The sequence below is a fragment of the Nerophis lumbriciformis genome, linkage group LG24 (genome assembly GCF_033978685.3).
Source record: "Nerophis lumbriciformis linkage group LG24, RoL_Nlum_v2.1, whole genome shotgun sequence".
Classification (NCBI taxonomy): Eukaryota; Metazoa; Chordata; class Actinopteri; order Syngnathiformes; family Syngnathidae; genus Nerophis; species Nerophis lumbriciformis.
The window spans coordinates 5,265,001-5,283,094 of NC_084571.2; the positions used below are offsets into that span (position 1 = coordinate 5,265,001).

Consider the following 18,094-nt stretch of genomic DNA (forward strand, 5'->3'; position numbering starts at 1 on the left):
ATCCTAATGGAGTTAATATTAATAAAAATATATATGAACATTTAACATCACTTTTAACTTTATCCAATAGTGCAGTCGAAAAAGCCATTGTAGTGGAAGTCACACTGGGAGTCGACCATTTTATTTGTTGTTGTTCTGTGTTTCCTGTGTAATCTAATTAATTATTGTCTGTCAAATATGTAATTGGTAAGTAAAAAAAAAAAAACCGTTCAGTTGTCAACTCGAGCCTCATAGTTTCCATTTCATACAAAAGTGGGAGCTAACATTATCATGCATATACTGTAGATCAGGGGTGTCAAACTCATTTTAGATCGGGGGCCACAAAATCTACTCCCAAGTGGTAAAATCACGGCACGATAACTTAGAAATAAAGACAACTTTAGCTTGTTTTCTTTGTTTGAAAATAGAACAAGCACATTCTGAAAATGTACAAATCATAATGTTGTTGTTTTTTTTTTTTACACTTACATGTTGCGGTTAATAGTATTCTATCTTTATTTGTCGTTATTTATACTTTCTGAATATCAATCAATCAATCAATCAATCAATCTTTATTTATATAGCCCTAAATCACAAGTGTCTCAAAGGGCTGCACAAGCCACAACGACATCCTCAGTACAAAGCCCACATACGGGCAAGGAAAAACTCACCCCAGTGGGACGTCGATGTGAATGACTATGAGAAACCTTGGAGAGGACTGCATATGTGGGTAACCCCCCCCCCCCTCTAGGGGAGACCGAAAGCAATGGATGTCGAGTGGGTCTGACATAATATTGTGAGAGTCCAGTCCATAGTGGATCCAACATAATAGTAAGAGTCCAGTCCATAGTGGGGCCAGCAGGACACCATCCCGAGCGGAGACGGGTCAGCAGCGCAGAGATGTTCCCAGCCGATGCACAGGCGAGCGGTCCACCCCGGGTCCCGACTCTGGACAGCCAGCACTTCATCCATGGCCACCGGACCTGTGCCCCCCCCCCCCTCAAGGAAAAGGGGAGCAGAGGAGAAAAGAAAAGAAACGGCAGATCAACTGGTCTAACAGGGGGGCTATTTAAAGGCTAGAGTATACAAATGAGTTTTAATGAATAAATGATGTGATAATGTTCATCAGTCAACTCATTGGTGTTCATTTTCAATCTATCAAGATAAGAAAATAATATCAAAATTTCCTTTCATTTCATTTCATTTTTATTTATCTTCTTCATTGATGTGCATCTTTGATAGACAATTATACCACAATTATTCAGTTATGCATTTACACATCAATGCCTGAGAAGGAGCAGGATGAAGAAACAATCTTATATTTTCCTGCCCCCTTCAACATAATACGCAGTCTTAATGATTTATAAACCAACAATTACATCCAAATATAACGAAAACAACAACAAAAAAACACACACAAAAAAAAAACACAAGTGCAAAACTTCATGAAGTACAAACCGAACAAAAAAACAAAAGAAGTAATATGCAAGTCACGGGATGATACAAAACAAATACAAAACGAGGCAAAAAATAAGTAAAATAATAAATATAAAGCAAAATGTAAACACTTATGGCTGTCCATATGATCTTATTGTTCTATCTTTATTTTTTTTTTTCAATTGGAATATGTTTTTACAATCTTTTATCTCATTGTAAAGAGAATTCCATAGTTTAACCCATACTTTAAATCAAATTACAGGATGTTATTTATGTAGTTTGATCATTTTCCTCGACTGGTGCACTAACATCATGTTTTTGTTGTTGTTTTTTTTACATATCATCACTCGTCTTGAGAACTGTGTGGGCATTAAGGGCGCCGCCCTCAACTGGTTCCGGTCGTACCTAACCGTCAGGAGTTTTTGTGTAAAAGTAGACAGTTTTATGTCGCCCACAGCTCCTTTACCACATGGGGTCCCCCAGGGCTCAATCCTTGCCCCAATTTTATTTGCGCTTTACCTTCTCCCCCTTGGTTCTATTTTTAGGAAGTACAGTATTGCATTTCATTTTTATGCCGATGATTGCCAGATTTATTTTCCCATGGCACAAAATAACACCAAAGTCTGGCTTTCAGCTAACTTCCTGAGCCTAAATGAAGATAAAACAGAAGTTATGTTGTTCGGTCCAAGTCGCTCTCCCTCCCCCAACGTTGACCTCGGCACTCTGACCCCGTATCTCAGCGACTGTGTCACAAACCTGGGGGTAAAGTTTGACTCAGATTTTAAATTCGAAAAACAAATCAGCAGCGTCGTTCAAAAAAGCTTTTATCAATTACGCCAAATAGCGAAAGTGAAACCGCTTCTATCAAGACATGATCTTGAGAAATTAATCCACGCTTTTATCTCGACTCGTCTTGATTATTGTAATGCCCTGTATGTTGGCATTAGCCAGGCCTCCCTCGCCCGCCTGCAGCTCGTGCAGAACTCTGCTGCTCGTCTGCTAACACAGACCCGCAGACGTGAGCACATCACCCCTATTTTAGCGTCCCTTCACTGGCTCCCTGTGCGTTACCGAATACATTTTAAACTCCTTTTATTTGTTTTTAAATGTCTAAACAACCTCGCGCCAACCTATCTCTCCGACCTCCTTCAGCCTTACTGCCCCACCCGATCCTTAAGATCAGCCGATCAGCTGCTGTTGACGGTCCCTGACACAAGGCTGAACCTTAGAGGTGACAGAGCTTTCGCCGTTGCTGCTCCCAAGCTCTGGAACGACCTACCCCTGAGTGTTAGACAAGCCTCCTCTCTTCCTGTTTTTAAATCTCTCTTAAAAACATACTTTTATTCCATGGCTTTTAACACTGAGTGATATCCATCCTGCAATGGCGCCCCATAATACACCTGCTGTGATCCTGTTTTTATGTTTTTATGTTTTTATTAATTCTATTTTAATTATTTATTTTTTATCGTGTTCTGTTTGTGTTGTGTTGTGTTTGCTCGGTACTCGTTTTATCTTTTAACCTGCTCATTGTACAGCACTTTGGCTACCCCTGTGGTAAATTTTAAATGTGCTCTATAAATAAAGTTGATTTGATTTGATTTGATTTGATATGTAGCATCATCTACAAAGATGCAAAGAATTGCTATTGCGGCATCTAGTGGACACATTGAGAATGGCGGTTTCTTTCATTCAAAAATTTCGGCTCATTTGTATACTTAGCAAACTCATCCCGCGGGCCGGATAAAACCTGTTCGCGGGCTTGATCCGGCCCGCGGACCGTACGTTTGACTCCGTTGCTGTAGATGATGCAATTAGTGGATGCCTGGTGGACTACGTGGTGGTGGTCATCATACAGTGTCTCATGAACATCATGCAGGTGCTGATCCAATTGAGCAATGGTCTGCCTTGGTGGATGTCTGATGCAGCTCGTAAAGGACTCATTTAAAGTCCGCGGTTATTTCTCCTCAGAGCTCAAGATGGCTTCCAGTCACGCGGAATGTGTAAATGATGACGTGTAGCGAGGAGGAGCACGAAAAAAACAATTGAATGCGTCGATACAAGAACCCAAATATAAGCAAAACGTCCTGACTGACAAATGTCTGAAACTACACACCAATCTAACACTTTCTATAATCCTATACTCAAATCATATTGTGATGGTGGAGGTTTTAAAAAGTGTTTATTTTAATATTTATGTAAATGTATTATTGAGGTTGTACAGCACTACTTTAAATTATAGTGAGACCTGTTAGCACGTAGTTCATTTTAATATAATGATATCATAAATATATATAATATATCAAATATAATAATTTAATAATAATAATAATTATTATTATTATTATTATTATTAAATATTTACATTTAATTCAAAATATATAAAAACAATTTGAATATAATATTTGGATTCAACAAGGGCAAATATCAAAGATCAAAATATCTAATCACATTTTGTCCATAGTTAACTTGTAATTAATTGTGACAAATAATTAACTGATATTAACTGGTGATTGACAAAATGACAAATGTCTGTTCTTTTGCATAATCTTTAACATAAAATATAACCTGATGGTGGAAGTTGTAAAAAAAAAAAAAAGTTTGTTTTAATCTATATTTACTGTAAATATTTATTGTTTTCGTACTGTGCTGCAATACATTATCAATCAATCAATCAATCTTTATTTATATAGCCCTAAATCACAAGTGTCTCAAAGGGCTGCACAAGCCACAACGACATCCTCGGTACAAAGCCCACATACGGGCAAGGAAAAACTCACCCCAGTGGGACGTCGATGTGAATGACTATGAGAAACCTTGGAGAGGACCGCATATGTGGGTAACCCCCCCCCCCCTCTAGGGGAGACCGAAAGCAATGGATGTCGAGTGGGTCTGACATAATATTGTGAGAGTCCAGTCCATAGTGGATCCAACATAATAGTAAGAGTCCAGTCCATAGTGGGGCCAGCAGGACACCATCCCGAGCGGAGACGGGTCAGCAGCGCAGAGATGTTCCCAGCCGATGCACAGGCGAGCGGTCCACCCCGGGTCCCGACTCTGGACAGCCAGCACTTCATCCATGGCCACCGGACCTGTGCCCCCCCCTCCACAAGGAAAAGGGGAGCAGAGGAGAAAAGAAAAGAAACGGCAGATCAACTGGTCTAACAGGGGGGCTATTTAAAGGCTAGAGTATACAAATGAGTTTTAAGATGGGACTTAAATGCTTCTACTGAGGTAGCATCTCTAATTGTTACCGGGAGGGCATTCCATAGTACTGGAGCCCGAATAGAAAACGCTCTATAGCCCGCAGACTTTTTTTGGGCTCTGGGAATCACTAATAAGCCTGAGTTCTTTGAACGCAGATTTCTTGCCGGGACGTAGGGCCTGTTCGCATGTAGCTACATCAAATATAATAAATATACATAATATGCAATAGAATAAAAATGAGAAGATTTATTACTATTTTTACCATAAAAAATACTTAATTTAAATAAAAAATATATCAAGTATTTATAATATAAAAATATTTGGATTCAACAAAAAAAAATCAGTAATAGGTCAAATATCAAAGGATTAAAAAATCTAGTCACAATCACATTGTGTCGATAGTTAAACCGTAATTAATCGCGATTAATTGTTTTTAATTCTAAATAATGATTGACAATTTTCAAAGTTTTATTACTATCAACATTGGACTGGACAGCTCAACAAAAAATGAAGATAAACACTCCTTTTGCAAACACATCTCCTCAGTCGGGGTATGTTGACTCTTTAGGGCGCTTTGTTGGTTTTTAGTTGCTGGTTGTGGACTTTCCCGTAATTAATTAGCCATTATCACGTTAGCTTTTACAGCCCTAATTAGTAATAAGCAGCAAATATATTTTGTGCCTTATTGTATAGTATTGGACGTCGTTCTATTGTGTACATAACGAAGCGGGTGTCAAGGCTCCAGTGGTCACGGAACATTCTAGCATTTGCTGCACCTCTCTGACCTTCTTCCCGTGTCTTGATGAAGCGTTCAAAAGCAACGCTGCTTAGTTGAGTTGCGAGGAACATCTTAGGATGCAAGGAGAGTGGCAGTGGTCCTGAATTGTGTGTGTGTGTGTGTGTGTGTGTGTGTGTGTGTGTGTGTGTGTGTGTGTGTGTGTGTGTGTGTGTGTGTGTGTGTGTGTGTGTGTGTGTGTGTGTTTCTACCCTTCTTGAGACATCAACAATGAAAAGTACCTTCCATATGTGGACCAGTGAACAAATTAGGACCGAAATCATGGTCCCAATACAGAAAACCATCGCATCTAATAGAGAGCCAGATACTAGAATCCCTGAACATTGCTCCAAAGTCAGGATTCTGTGTTGATTTAATGTGCATAAAAAAGTAAACATTGACAGGTGCAAAGGCAGCAATGTATGATAAAACAAGCTGAAGAAGGACTTCCCTATTCATCCCCCAAAAAAAACCGCCAGGTGAACAGCTGATTTTACGACTTCTGGTGCTGACGTAAGACTACTCTATACTACTATAGGATGAACAAATACACTACGGTACTAAGACTATAGTGGTCATTAACAGTTAGCTTCTACAGCTGGGTTACCCAAAGTGTGGCACAGGGGCTATCTGTGGTCCGTGACTCCTTTGTCATCGGCCCTAAGCACATTACAAAAAATAGAGATCTCATTTGCACACCTGGTGGTGAAATCTATCAAAATGAGGGTGGTCCCAAAAAGGAGGCTTTTTTTCAAATTGACTGTGTGTCGGTTTTAAAAGCGTTCCCCCTCTGGTCAACATATGAAATAACAAGTGTGTGTAAAAATTTGAAGTGCTCCCCCCTCTGGTCAACATATGTAATAACAAGTGTGTGTGAAAATTTGAAGTGCTCCCCCTCTATGTAACAACAAGTGTGTGTAAGAAATTGAAATGCGCCCCCTTTGGCCAAAATTAATAAAAACAAATAAAATAAATATGTATATAGAGACATCCTGTAATAACTTGAAGTAAATGATAAATAAATAAATGGGTTGTACTTGTATAGCGCTTTTCTACCTTCAAGGTACTCAAAGCGCTTTGACACTACTTCCACATTTACCCATTCACACACACATTCACACACTGATGGCGGGAGCTGCCATGCAAGGCGCTAACCAGCAGCCATCAGGAGCAAGGGTGAAGTGTCTTGCTCAGGACACAACGGACATGACGAGGTTGGTACTAGGTGGGGATTGAACCAGGGACCCTCGGGTCGCGCACGGCCACTCTTCCACTGCGCCACGCCGTCCCTAAATAATGAAGATTAAAAGCCAATTACAAAAAAATAAAATAAATAAATAAAACATTTTTACTAAAAGCAGTTTTTTTCTCACAATGTGTCGACTTTTTTCTTATAAAATTGGGAACAATTTGTCACATTCTTTCGGTTTCTGTAATATTGCAATATTTTCTCGTAAAATTATTACTTTTTTTATGTAAAATTGTTACTTTTCAATGCAAAATGGTGACATTTGTCATAAATTTTTTTTTGACTTTTATCACAATATTGCCACATTTATGTGTTGTTCTTGTAAAACAGTAAAACTATGACTTTTGTCATAATTTTGCCAAGTAAAATTCCGATTATTATCATAATAAACGCCAAGAAAACGGAAATGCTGATTATCGGTCCTGCTAAACACCGACATTTATTTAATAATACCACCTTAACATTTGACAACCAAACAATTACACAAGGCGAATCAGTAAAGAATCTGGGTATTATCTTCCACCCAACTCTCTCCTTTGAATCACACATTAAGAGTGTTACTAAAACGGCCTTCTTTCATCTCCGTAATATCGCTAAAATTCGTTCTATTTTATCCACTAGCGACGCTGAGATCATTATTTATGCGTTCGTTACGTCTCGTCTCGACTACTGTAACGTATTATTTTCGGGTCTCCCTATGTCTAGCATTAAAAAATTACAGTTGGTACAAAATGCGGCTGCTAGACTTTTGACAAGAACAAGAAAGTTTGATCATATTACGCCTATACTGGCTCACCTGCACTGGCTTCCTGTGCACTTAAGAAGTGATTTTAAGGTTTTACTACTTACGTATAAAATACTACACGGTCTAGCTCCGTCCTATCTTGTCGATTGCATTGTACCATATGTCCCGGCAAGAAATCTGCGTTCAAAGAATTCCGGCTTATTAGTGATTCCCAGAGCCCAAAAAAAGTCTGCGGGCTATAGAGCGTTTTCTATTCGGGCTCCAGTACTATGGAATGCCCTCCCGGTAACAATTAGAGATGCTACCTCAGTAGAAGCATTTAAGTCCCATCTTAAAACTCATTTGTATACTCTAGCCTTTAAATAGCCCCCCTGTTGGACCAGTTGATCTGCCGTTTCTTTTCTTTTCTCCTCTGCTCCCCTTTTCCTTGAGGGGGGGGGGGCACAGGTCCGGTGGCCATGGATGAAGTGCTGGCTGTCCAGAGTCGGGACCCGGGGTGGACCGCCCGCCTGTGCATCGGCTGGGAACATCTCTACGCTGCTGACCCGTCTCCGCTCGGGATGGTGTCCTGCTGGCCCCACTATGGACTGGACTCTTACTATTATGTTGGATCCACTATGGACTGGACTCTCACAATATTATGTCAGACCCACTCGACATCCATTGCTTTCGGTCTCCCCTAGAGGGGGGGGGGTTACCCACATATGCGGTCCTCTCCAAGGTTTCTCATAGTCATTCACATCGACGTCCCACTGGGGTGAGTTTTTCCTTGCCCGTATGTGGGCTTTGTACCGAGGATGTCGTTGTGGCTTGTGCAGCCCTTTGAGACACTTGTGATTTAGGGCTATATAAATAAAGATTGATTGATTGATTGATTGATAATACTGCCAAAATGTTAGTTTTCTTATAAAATTGTGACTTTTGTGGAGTACAATTTCGACTCTTTTCATAAAATTGCCAAATTTCTTAGCTTTTCTTGTAAAATTTGCGACCGTTATTGAGTAAAATTCCAACTTTGATCATAATATTGCACAAATCTGCAGTTTTTCTTGTGACATTTTGACTTGCGTTGAGTAAAATTACGACTTTTATTATAATACTGCCGAAATACTACGTTTTTCTTGTGAAATTCTAACACATTTTCACAACAAGCTTTTTTTTTTTTATATTGGCATAGTATGTATATATTATTAATGCTGTAAATTCAAATTTTTTGTATACCTAGAAAGGGTGGTGCTAAAGAGGTAGGCATTTTTCTCAGGTCTCAAGAAGGTGACAAACACAAGAATGTGTGTGTGTGTGACAGCAGTGTAGGGCCAGAGATTATGGCTGACACCAAAAGTGCAGGAACCAGGGCGAGCCGCGTGCTGCTGTCTTCGTAGGGCAGCCATGTCATCGATTGATGGCTCCGACGCTTGCTGATGCGCGCAGCTTGCACGCTGACCGCGGATCAGCCGCCAGAGGGGAAACGACGGCCCTTCCTCCGGAGGCTGCGGCGGGGTCACGCCGCCGCCGCCACGTGCTCCCGCCATGCGTGAACCTGAGAGGTTTTAGTGCGCGATGCGGCACAAATTGTCCGTGGGTGACCGGGGGAGCGCACGAGCGCCGCTGGCCCGTGCGCGGCAGAAATGCTGAGTTGTCTTTGATGGCGGCGTGGGCACCAGTATAATCAGCCCTGATTGGCTCCAGTGCGCCCCTTCTGCCCGCCCCCAGGCCAGGGTGTCTGCCCTCTGGGGGTGATGATGATGATGATGATGACTTCTAGGCGGCCATTAATTATTGAATAAGAGCAAATTAGGAATTGTGACATTTCCCTAAGGAATATAATCTCATGAAGACGAGAGGGAGGCTGAAAAACATGAACTGAAGTCATCATGGCCGCCTTTGCTGCTTGCTTGGGCTAATAGAATATTTCCTTGAAAGGTACAACCCAGGGCCACTGAGGGCCGCATGCAGGGGCCATTTTCATATTTTTCACTTTCAAAACCAATACAATATATTAGGGCTCCCCTTCAATCAATCAATCAATCAATCTTTATTTATATAGCCCTAAATCACAAGTGTCTCAAAGGGCTGCACAAGCCACAACGACATCCTCGGTACAAAGCCCACATAAGGGCAAGGAAAAACTCACCCCAGTGGGACGTCGATGTGAATGACTATGAGAAACCTTGGAGAGGACCGCATATGTGGGTAACCCCCCCCCCCCCTCTAGGGGAGACCGAAAGCAATGGATGTCGAGTGGGTCTGACATAATATTGTGAGAGTCCAGTCCATAGTGGATCCAACATAATAGTAAGAGTCCAGTCCATAGTGGGGCCAGCAGGACACCATCCCGAGCGGAGACGGGTCAGCAGCGCAGAGATGTTCCCTGCCGATGCACAGGCGAGCGGTCCACCCCGGGTCCCGACTCTGGACAGCCAGCACTTCATCCATGGCCACCGGACCTGTGCCCCTCCCCCCCTCAAGGAAAAGGGGAGCAGAGGAGAAAAGAAAAGAAACGGCAGATCAACTGGTCCAACAGGGGGGCTATTTAAAGGCTAGAGTATACAAATGAGTTTTAAGATGGGACTTAAATGCTTCTACTGAGGTAGCATCTCTAATTGTTACCGGGAGGGCATTCCATAGTGCTGGAGCCCGAATAGAAAACGCTCTATAGCCCGCAGACTTTTTTTGGGCTCTGGGAATCACTAATAAGCCGGAGTTCTTTGAACGCAGATTTCTTGCCGGGACATATGGTACAATGCAATCGACAAGATAGGACGGAGCTAGACCGTGTAGTATTTTATACGTAAGTAGTAAAACCTTAAAGTCACATCTTAAGTGCACAGGAAGCCAGTGCAGGTGAGCCAGTATAGGCGTAATATGATCAAACTTTCTTGTTCTTGTCAAAAGTCTAGCAGCCGCATTTTGTACCAACTGTAATTTTTTAATGCTAGACACAGGGAGCCCCGAAAATAATACGTTACAATAGTCGAGACGAGACGTAACGAACGCATGAATAATGATCTCAGCGTCGCTAGTGGATAAAATAGAACGAATTTTAGCGATATTACGGAGATGAAAGAAGGCCGTTTTAGTAACACTCTTAATGTGTGACTCAAACGAGAGAGTTGGGTCGAAGATAATACCCAGATTCTTTACTGATTCGCCTTGTGTAATTGTTTGGTTGTCCCCTTAAATTAGCTCCCGAATGTTAAGGGGAACATTATCACAATTTCAGAATGGTTAAAACCATTAAAAATCAGTTCCCAGTGGCTTATTTTATTTTTCGAAGTTTTTTTTCAAAATTTTACCCATCACGCGATATCCCTAAAAAAAAGCTTCAAAGTGCCTGATTTTAACCATCGTTATATACACCCGTCCATTTTCCTGTGACGTCACACAGTGATGCCGACACAAACAAACATGGCGGAAAAAACAGCAAGCTATAGCGACATTAGCTCGGATTCAGACTCGGATTTCAGCGGCTTAAGCGATTCAACAGATTACGCATGTATTGAAACGGATGGTTGTAGTGTGGAGGCAGGTAGCGAAAACGAAATTGAAGAAGAAACTGAAGCTATTGAGCCATATCGGTTTGAACCGTATGCAAGCGAAACCGACGAAAACGACACGACAGCCAGCGACACGGGAGAAAGCGAGGACGAATTCGGCGATCGCCTTCTAACCAACGATTGGTATGTGTTTGTTTGGCATTAAAGGAAACTAACAACTATGAACTAGGTTTACAGAATATGAAATACATTTGGCAACAACATGCACTTTGAGAGTGCAGAAAGCCCAATTTTCATCAATTAATATATTCTGTAGACATACCCTCATCCGCGTGTAACCTGTATGTTACTTCAATAAAGCACTGTACAAGTACTAAATAAAACAGTAAATGATATGTCTGGGCTAGATCAGAAGAAACTAAATTCAGCTCTAGGAATGGAGAGTAATAAAGACTGAACACAGGTTTTGAGTTTAAGTGGTACCAAATTATATTAAAGAATAATAGGAAAAATAACAAACAACATTAAACATGTAAATTCAAATGGCCATTCACATATACGGTACATCAATTCACACAACGTTCAGTTATTTACAATATCAGCATACGTGATTTAGTCCTTGTTTTTTACCAACGATGGTATGAGCGCAACACAAATTCGTAGTACATTAAACAGCCCCGCAAAGTCCACGTTGTGGTGGCAGTGTCCAGAAGGGTTTTAGTGAAGGGACGGGGGAAAAGTGAAGGTTCAGGAGGACCGCAATGAACTCGTTGCGTTTTGGCAAAAAGAAGGGAAAACAGAGGGCGGCTGCTGAGAAGCCTCCTACCAGCCCGGGGTTCGGTTGGGTGGATTCAGTTCAAGTAGTTCGGTTCCAGGCATAAAGCTTCAGATTCTAGTTCAGGGCTCTATAGCTCGCCATCCAACCTGGCCTGTATGAAAGGGCAGGACCAGTCAAATTTCCAGTGCGCACACAAAAAATACATTCAAATACTAAATACTAAATAATACTACTGTATTCAAATAGCAAAGTATATTCCTTAATATTGTACAATAAATAATTCATACATCCAATTAGAATAAATATAATAATTGTTATATCAAAATATTCATTACTCTAAAAAGGTATCAAAATGTAAACAGTGCATCCACAAATAGAGTGCTAGCAGACACAGTGGTTGACTGGACTGCTTCATAAAGTGCCTTGGATGCATAGCACTGATAACTATCAAAGCTAGTATGACAAAACAAGAACAATAAGACAATTGTTGACAGTAATAACATTTCATTCATTGGGTTTAACTATATTCAGAGAAACCGGGCATATAAGTAGATGCTAACCGCTCCATTCAAAACGAATGCAGCGGCTAGGCTACATAAAGCTACACAAATGCAACTCACCAATTCCGCAGATAACTCACTCTCAAACACTCCCGCGGACGACCCACGGCTCCGGTAGTCGGCTCCTACAGTTCGACATCATTACATTTTAGTTTAGAAGGCTGATTTAATAATTAAAGCGTAAAACCGAGTCACATACCTGCAGCAACCTCACACAGTGTGTTCCTCTCGCTCTCACCGGTAGCAGCTGACTTCCGAGTTTTATGCTGTCTGACAGCCGCGTTAAGTCACGTGACCGCGTGACGTAATGACGCACGCAAGTCACGTGACCGCGTGACGTAATGACGCACGCAATAACAGTTTAGACGACGAAAAATAAATAGAAAGGATATTTAAATGGGGTTTTGTCACCCGGGTTACACGCGCTCTTTTCCTGAAAGCTGATCTGTCCAGTTTTGGAGTTGATGTCAGCAGGCCAGGGAAGCTAGGGTCGATAGCTCGCTCGTCTGCGGGAACAAACTGCCGCCATTGCTTGCCGTGCTACCGGAGGTCCTTTGTCCCTGAATTGCTCACACACTCCGGCAGATTCAATGGGGGTCTGGCGGCAGATTTCTTTGACTTTATCGTTGGAAATGCATCTGCTTTGAGTGTCGCAGGATATCCACACATTCTTGCCATCTCTGTCGTAGCATAGCTTTCGTCGGTAAAGTGTGCGGAACAAACGTCCAATTTCTTGCCACTTACGCATCTTTGGGCCACTGGTGCAACTTGAATCCGTCCCTGTTCGTGTTGTTACACCCTCCGACAACACACCGACGAGGCATGATGTCTCCAAGGTACGGAAAACAGTCGAAAAAACGGAAAATAACAGAGCTGATTTGACTCGGTGTTTGAGAAAATGGCGGATTGCTTCCCGATGTGACGTCACAAACTGTTCCCACAAGGTTGGGAGCATGGAATTGTCCAAAATGTTTTGGTATAATTCAAAGTTCCTTTCATTGGAACTAAGGGGCCAAGCCCAACTCCTGGAGCGGGCCCCTTCCTCTTCCAACATGACTGTGCACCAGTGCACAAAGCAAGGTCCATAAAGACATGGATGACAGAGTCTGGTGTGGATGAACTTGACTGGCCTGCACAGAGTCCTGACCTGAACCCGATAGAACACCTTTGGGATGAATTAGAACGGAGACTGAGAGCCAGGCCTTCTCGACCAACATCAGTGTGTGACCTCATCAATGCGCTTTTGGAAGAATGGGGGAAAAAATCCTATAAACACACTCCGCAACCTTGTGGACAGCCTTCCCAGAAGAGTTGAAGCTGTAATAGCTGCAAAAGTTGGACAGACATCATATTGAACCCTATGGGTTAGGAATGGGATGGCACTTCAAGTTCATATGTGAGTCAAGGCAAGTGGCCAAATACTTTTGGCAATATAGTGTATATACATACACAGTATATATATATATATATATATATATATATATATATATATATATATATATATGTCTTAATAAGGTTATCCAAAAAATAGTGCTCGATACCGTAGTAGAGCGCAATATATGTATGTGTGGGGAAAAAAAAATCACAAGACTATTTCATCTCTACAGGCCTGTTTCATGAGGGGGGTACCCTCAATCGTCAGGAGATTTTAATGGGAGCATTCGCATACCATGGTTTATATAGGGCACAGAGTGGGTGGGTACAGGCTGGCCTAGGGGCGTGGTGATTGGTTCATGTGTTACCTAGGAGGTGTTTCCGTCTATGGCGGCATGTTGTTACAATTTCGCTGCGCTTGTTGAGGGATGACAGGTCTGGACGGTAGATAATAAACAGTTGGATGAACAATATACGACAAATCATCTCAAACCACAACAAAACAATTGCAAATGAGCCGTCGACCCCCAGTCAGAACGACTCCAAAACCAACAAAGCATGTAACTGTCGAAAGAAACCTGATTGCCCCCTCAACGGGGGATGCTTACAAACATCAGTTGTCTACCAATCTAAGGTAATACGCAAGGACATTAACACATCCGACACATATGTAGGATTAACCGAGGGTGAATTCAAAACCAGATGGAACAACCACAAGGCTTCTTTCAGGAACAAAAACCTGCGAAATACCACAGAACTCAGCAAACACATTTGGGACCTCAAAGACAATAATGTTGAATATTCAATAACATGGCAAATTCTTGCATCCAGCACACCTTACAATAGTGGTAATAAAAGATGCAACCTATGCTTGAAAGAGAAACTGTTTATTATTTACCGTCCAGACCTGTCATCCCTCAACAAGCGCAGCGAAATTGTAACAACATGCCGCCATAGACGGAAACACCTCCTAGGTAACACATGAACCAATCACCACGCCCCTAGGCCAGCCTGTACCCACCCACTCTGTGCCCTATATAAACCATGGTATGCGAATGCTCCCATTAAAATCTCCTGACGATTGAGGGTACCCCCCTCATGAAACAGGCCTGTAGAGATGAAATAGTCTTGTGATTTTTTTCCCCCACACATACATATATATATATATATATATATATATATATATATATATATATATATATATATATATATATATATATATATATATATATATATATATATATATATATATATATATATATATATATATATATATATATATATATATATATATATAGGTTTTAGGCCATATCACCCATCCCTAATATATATCTATGCGGTGATCTCATCCGATGATATAAAAAAACATTATAACACATAATAACAATGATAATAATAATTGATTTATGATTGAATCGTAGCCCCTGAAAGAGGTGCCCATAGATTGCTACCTTTGCCTTTCAGGCTCTGGCTCCTCCTTGGCACAATCACTCGCCATTGAGGTGTTTTCGTACTATATAATAATAATAATAATAATAATAATAATAATAACTGGGATTTATATAGCGCTTTTCTAAGTACCCAAAGTCGCTTTACATGTAGAACCCATCCGTCATTCACACCTAGTGGTGGTAAGCTACTTTCATAGCCACAGCTGCCCTGGGGCAGAGGTGTGGACTCGAGTCACATGACTTGGACTCGAGTCAGACTCGAGTCATGAATTTGATGACTTTAAACTCGACTTGACAAAATGTAAAAAGACTTGCAACTCGACTTAGACTTTAACATCAATGACTTGTGACTTCACTTGGACTTGAGCCTTTTGAATTGACATGACTTGACATGACTTGCTACTTTCCCCAAAACCCAAAGATGAAAAAGTTATTCGGGAGCGCTCCGTATTTTTCATTGTGTACTTGTCTATCAGCGTTGCGTGTGTCAGCTGGTGTGCTCTCAGTACAACAGCCAATCAAATTAGATCTACTTTGTTTTCATCACACAGCATTCATCCAATCAAATTGCAGGACAACCAACGAAGAAGACATGTCCAAACCACACGCCAGTGAACAAAAAATTATACCTAAAACAATTTTGTTTGGGTATAAAAATTACGAGGTGGTCAACACAAAACGGTTTGCAGTATGCAAAAAAATTACTGATGGAGAGGCAACAACTTCCAACTTCGTCCGGCATTTGAAGTTGCACAAAGAACGGTAAGTTTTGAATGTAAGATAACGTTTATTGGCTAAGTAACGTGACTTTTATTTGCTGTGTAGTTAAATCAGTGAGGCTGTAAACTCACTGCTAACGTTATAACGTTATTGCAAACACGGGAATCTGTTGCAGTTCACTACCTTATTCATACTTTTTGTTCAGTGATTTTTTTTAAGCAGGGTTACGTTAGTCAATATATCACACGTAACGTTAGACGGCGGTCAGCAGCACCGCGTATTTTAGCCACCTAAAAAAAGACAAAAATAGTCAAATAAAGGTCAGTTAAAATGTATACTATGTTATGAATATGTGTACCGTTTTAGCTAGCTTTCTGACATACTGTTGGTTGTTTACCTCAGTGGTTCCCAACCACCGGGCCGCGGCCCCGGTACTGGTCCGTGGATCGATTGGTATCGGGCCGCACAAGAAATATATATATATTTTTTTCTTTTTTTAATTAAATCAACATAAAAAACACAAGATACACTTACAAGTAGTGCACCAACCCAAAACAACTCTCTCCCCCCTTTTGTTCTGGGCATTGAACATGAAGACTCTTCCTTCACTGTTCCGAGTGGCCATGAGAGTCTTGGCAGTGCCTGCCTCCAGTGCTCCAGTGGAGCGAGTTTTCAGCCATGGTGGCATCATACTACGCCCCCATCGTGCACAAATGACTGACAGACTCTTGGCTAATTTGGTCTTTTGCAAATGCAATGCAGCATAGGGCCCTGACATATAAAAAGTACAACTTTTTTGTTATGTTCACGTATATGTCATGTTTTTTCAATGTTAACACTTTTGTACAAATAAGTACATTTGCACTTTATTTTTCAATGTGTTTGTTCTGTAAAGGAATGAGTTAATGTTTAAAATGACTGGTTAATAGTGCTATTATAAAGTGCAATGTCAGCACAATTTTCTTTCCTGCAATTTAAAATGCACTTGTTTTAATAAATAAATACAGCGTTTGAAAAGCATACACAATCTGTGTTAATATATTAGTCTGTGGTTAAAAGGACTTGAAAGGACTCGAAACTCAAAATGCAGGACTTAGGACTTGACTTGAGACTTTCCAGTCTTGACTTTGGACTTGACTCGGGGCTTGCCTGTTTTGACTCGGGACTTGACTCGGACTTGAGGGCAAAGACTTGAGACTTACTTGTGACTTGCAAAACAATGACTTGGTCCCACCTCTGCCCTGGGGTAGACTGACGGAAGCGTGGCTGCAATTTGCGCCAACGGCCCCTCCGACCACCGCCTACCATTCATCATTCAATTCACCGGTGTGAGTGGCACCGGGGGCAAAGGGTGAAGTGTCCCGCCCAAGGACACAACGGCAGCGATTTTTGGATGGTAAGAGGCGGGGAGCGAAACTGCAACCCTCAGGTTTCTGGCACGGTTGCTCTACCCACTACGCCATGCCGCCTATATAAATCAATTTCAATATTATTATTGTAAAAAAAAATATCTGATGGCAGCTTAGTGAGCAAAGAGAACATTCTTCAGCACCACAACAAACCGTGAAGATTGTGTGAAAGAGTTCTCGCCAGTTGATATCTCTTTCCTCAATAACGTCCATCCTTTAGTCCCAAAGTCCAAAAAAACGACATCTGCTTACATAAGTCACGTACTTCTCACGACTCCACTTCCTGTGTTGTCGTGTGTTCTTGTTGACCGTTTAGCGAGCGGGATTGTCCCCCCCCCCCCCAGCCCCCCGGGGACCTGCACGCTCTGCAGCTCCAGACTGCTTGGCTGCACCTCGGCTCCTGAGGGGGTTTTGTTGTGGGTCAGCGGTGACACGAGAGCCCGCTCCAATGCGAGCGCCGTGGGGTGCCCGTGCCAGCGCGCTTGTCGCCCAACATAACATAACGGTGAAAACGGCGGAGATTGTCACATGGAGTCTGTGCGATGACACGGTCCGGGGGGGGGGGGGCAACACTAGCTAGCGTCCGCCCCCCCGGGGAGAAGACTTAGAAGAAGGTGATGTATGCACGCTGTGGACCATTACTCTCACACTTTGCTCCTCCAGAGTGTTGACTCAGTCCAACACTTTATTTACATTTTTTTGCCCCGCTTGCACTTTTTCTCCTGCGGCTGTTGTGTCCACGCTCACATTTCGCTGTGCGGCGGCCATTCTGCGATATTTGTCAACCTTTTCAGGAACGTGATGATGACCCCAACTGGCCTCTGCTAAACCAGAGGTGTCCAAACATGTCGCACTCAGGCTAAAATGTCCCCAACATCACAGCCACAATGTACTGTAGGCCCAAATGTGCCGAGTT

The 18,094-nt window shown here is 41.9% G+C and overlaps 1 protein-coding gene across 1 annotated transcript in view; it reads left to right on the forward strand.

Moving 5' to 3' along the window:
* lrrc4ba (leucine rich repeat containing 4Ba) overlaps window positions 1-18,094 on the forward strand; it is a 166,609-nt gene that overhangs the window by 9,657 nt on the left and 138,858 nt on the right. The window lies entirely within an intron of this gene.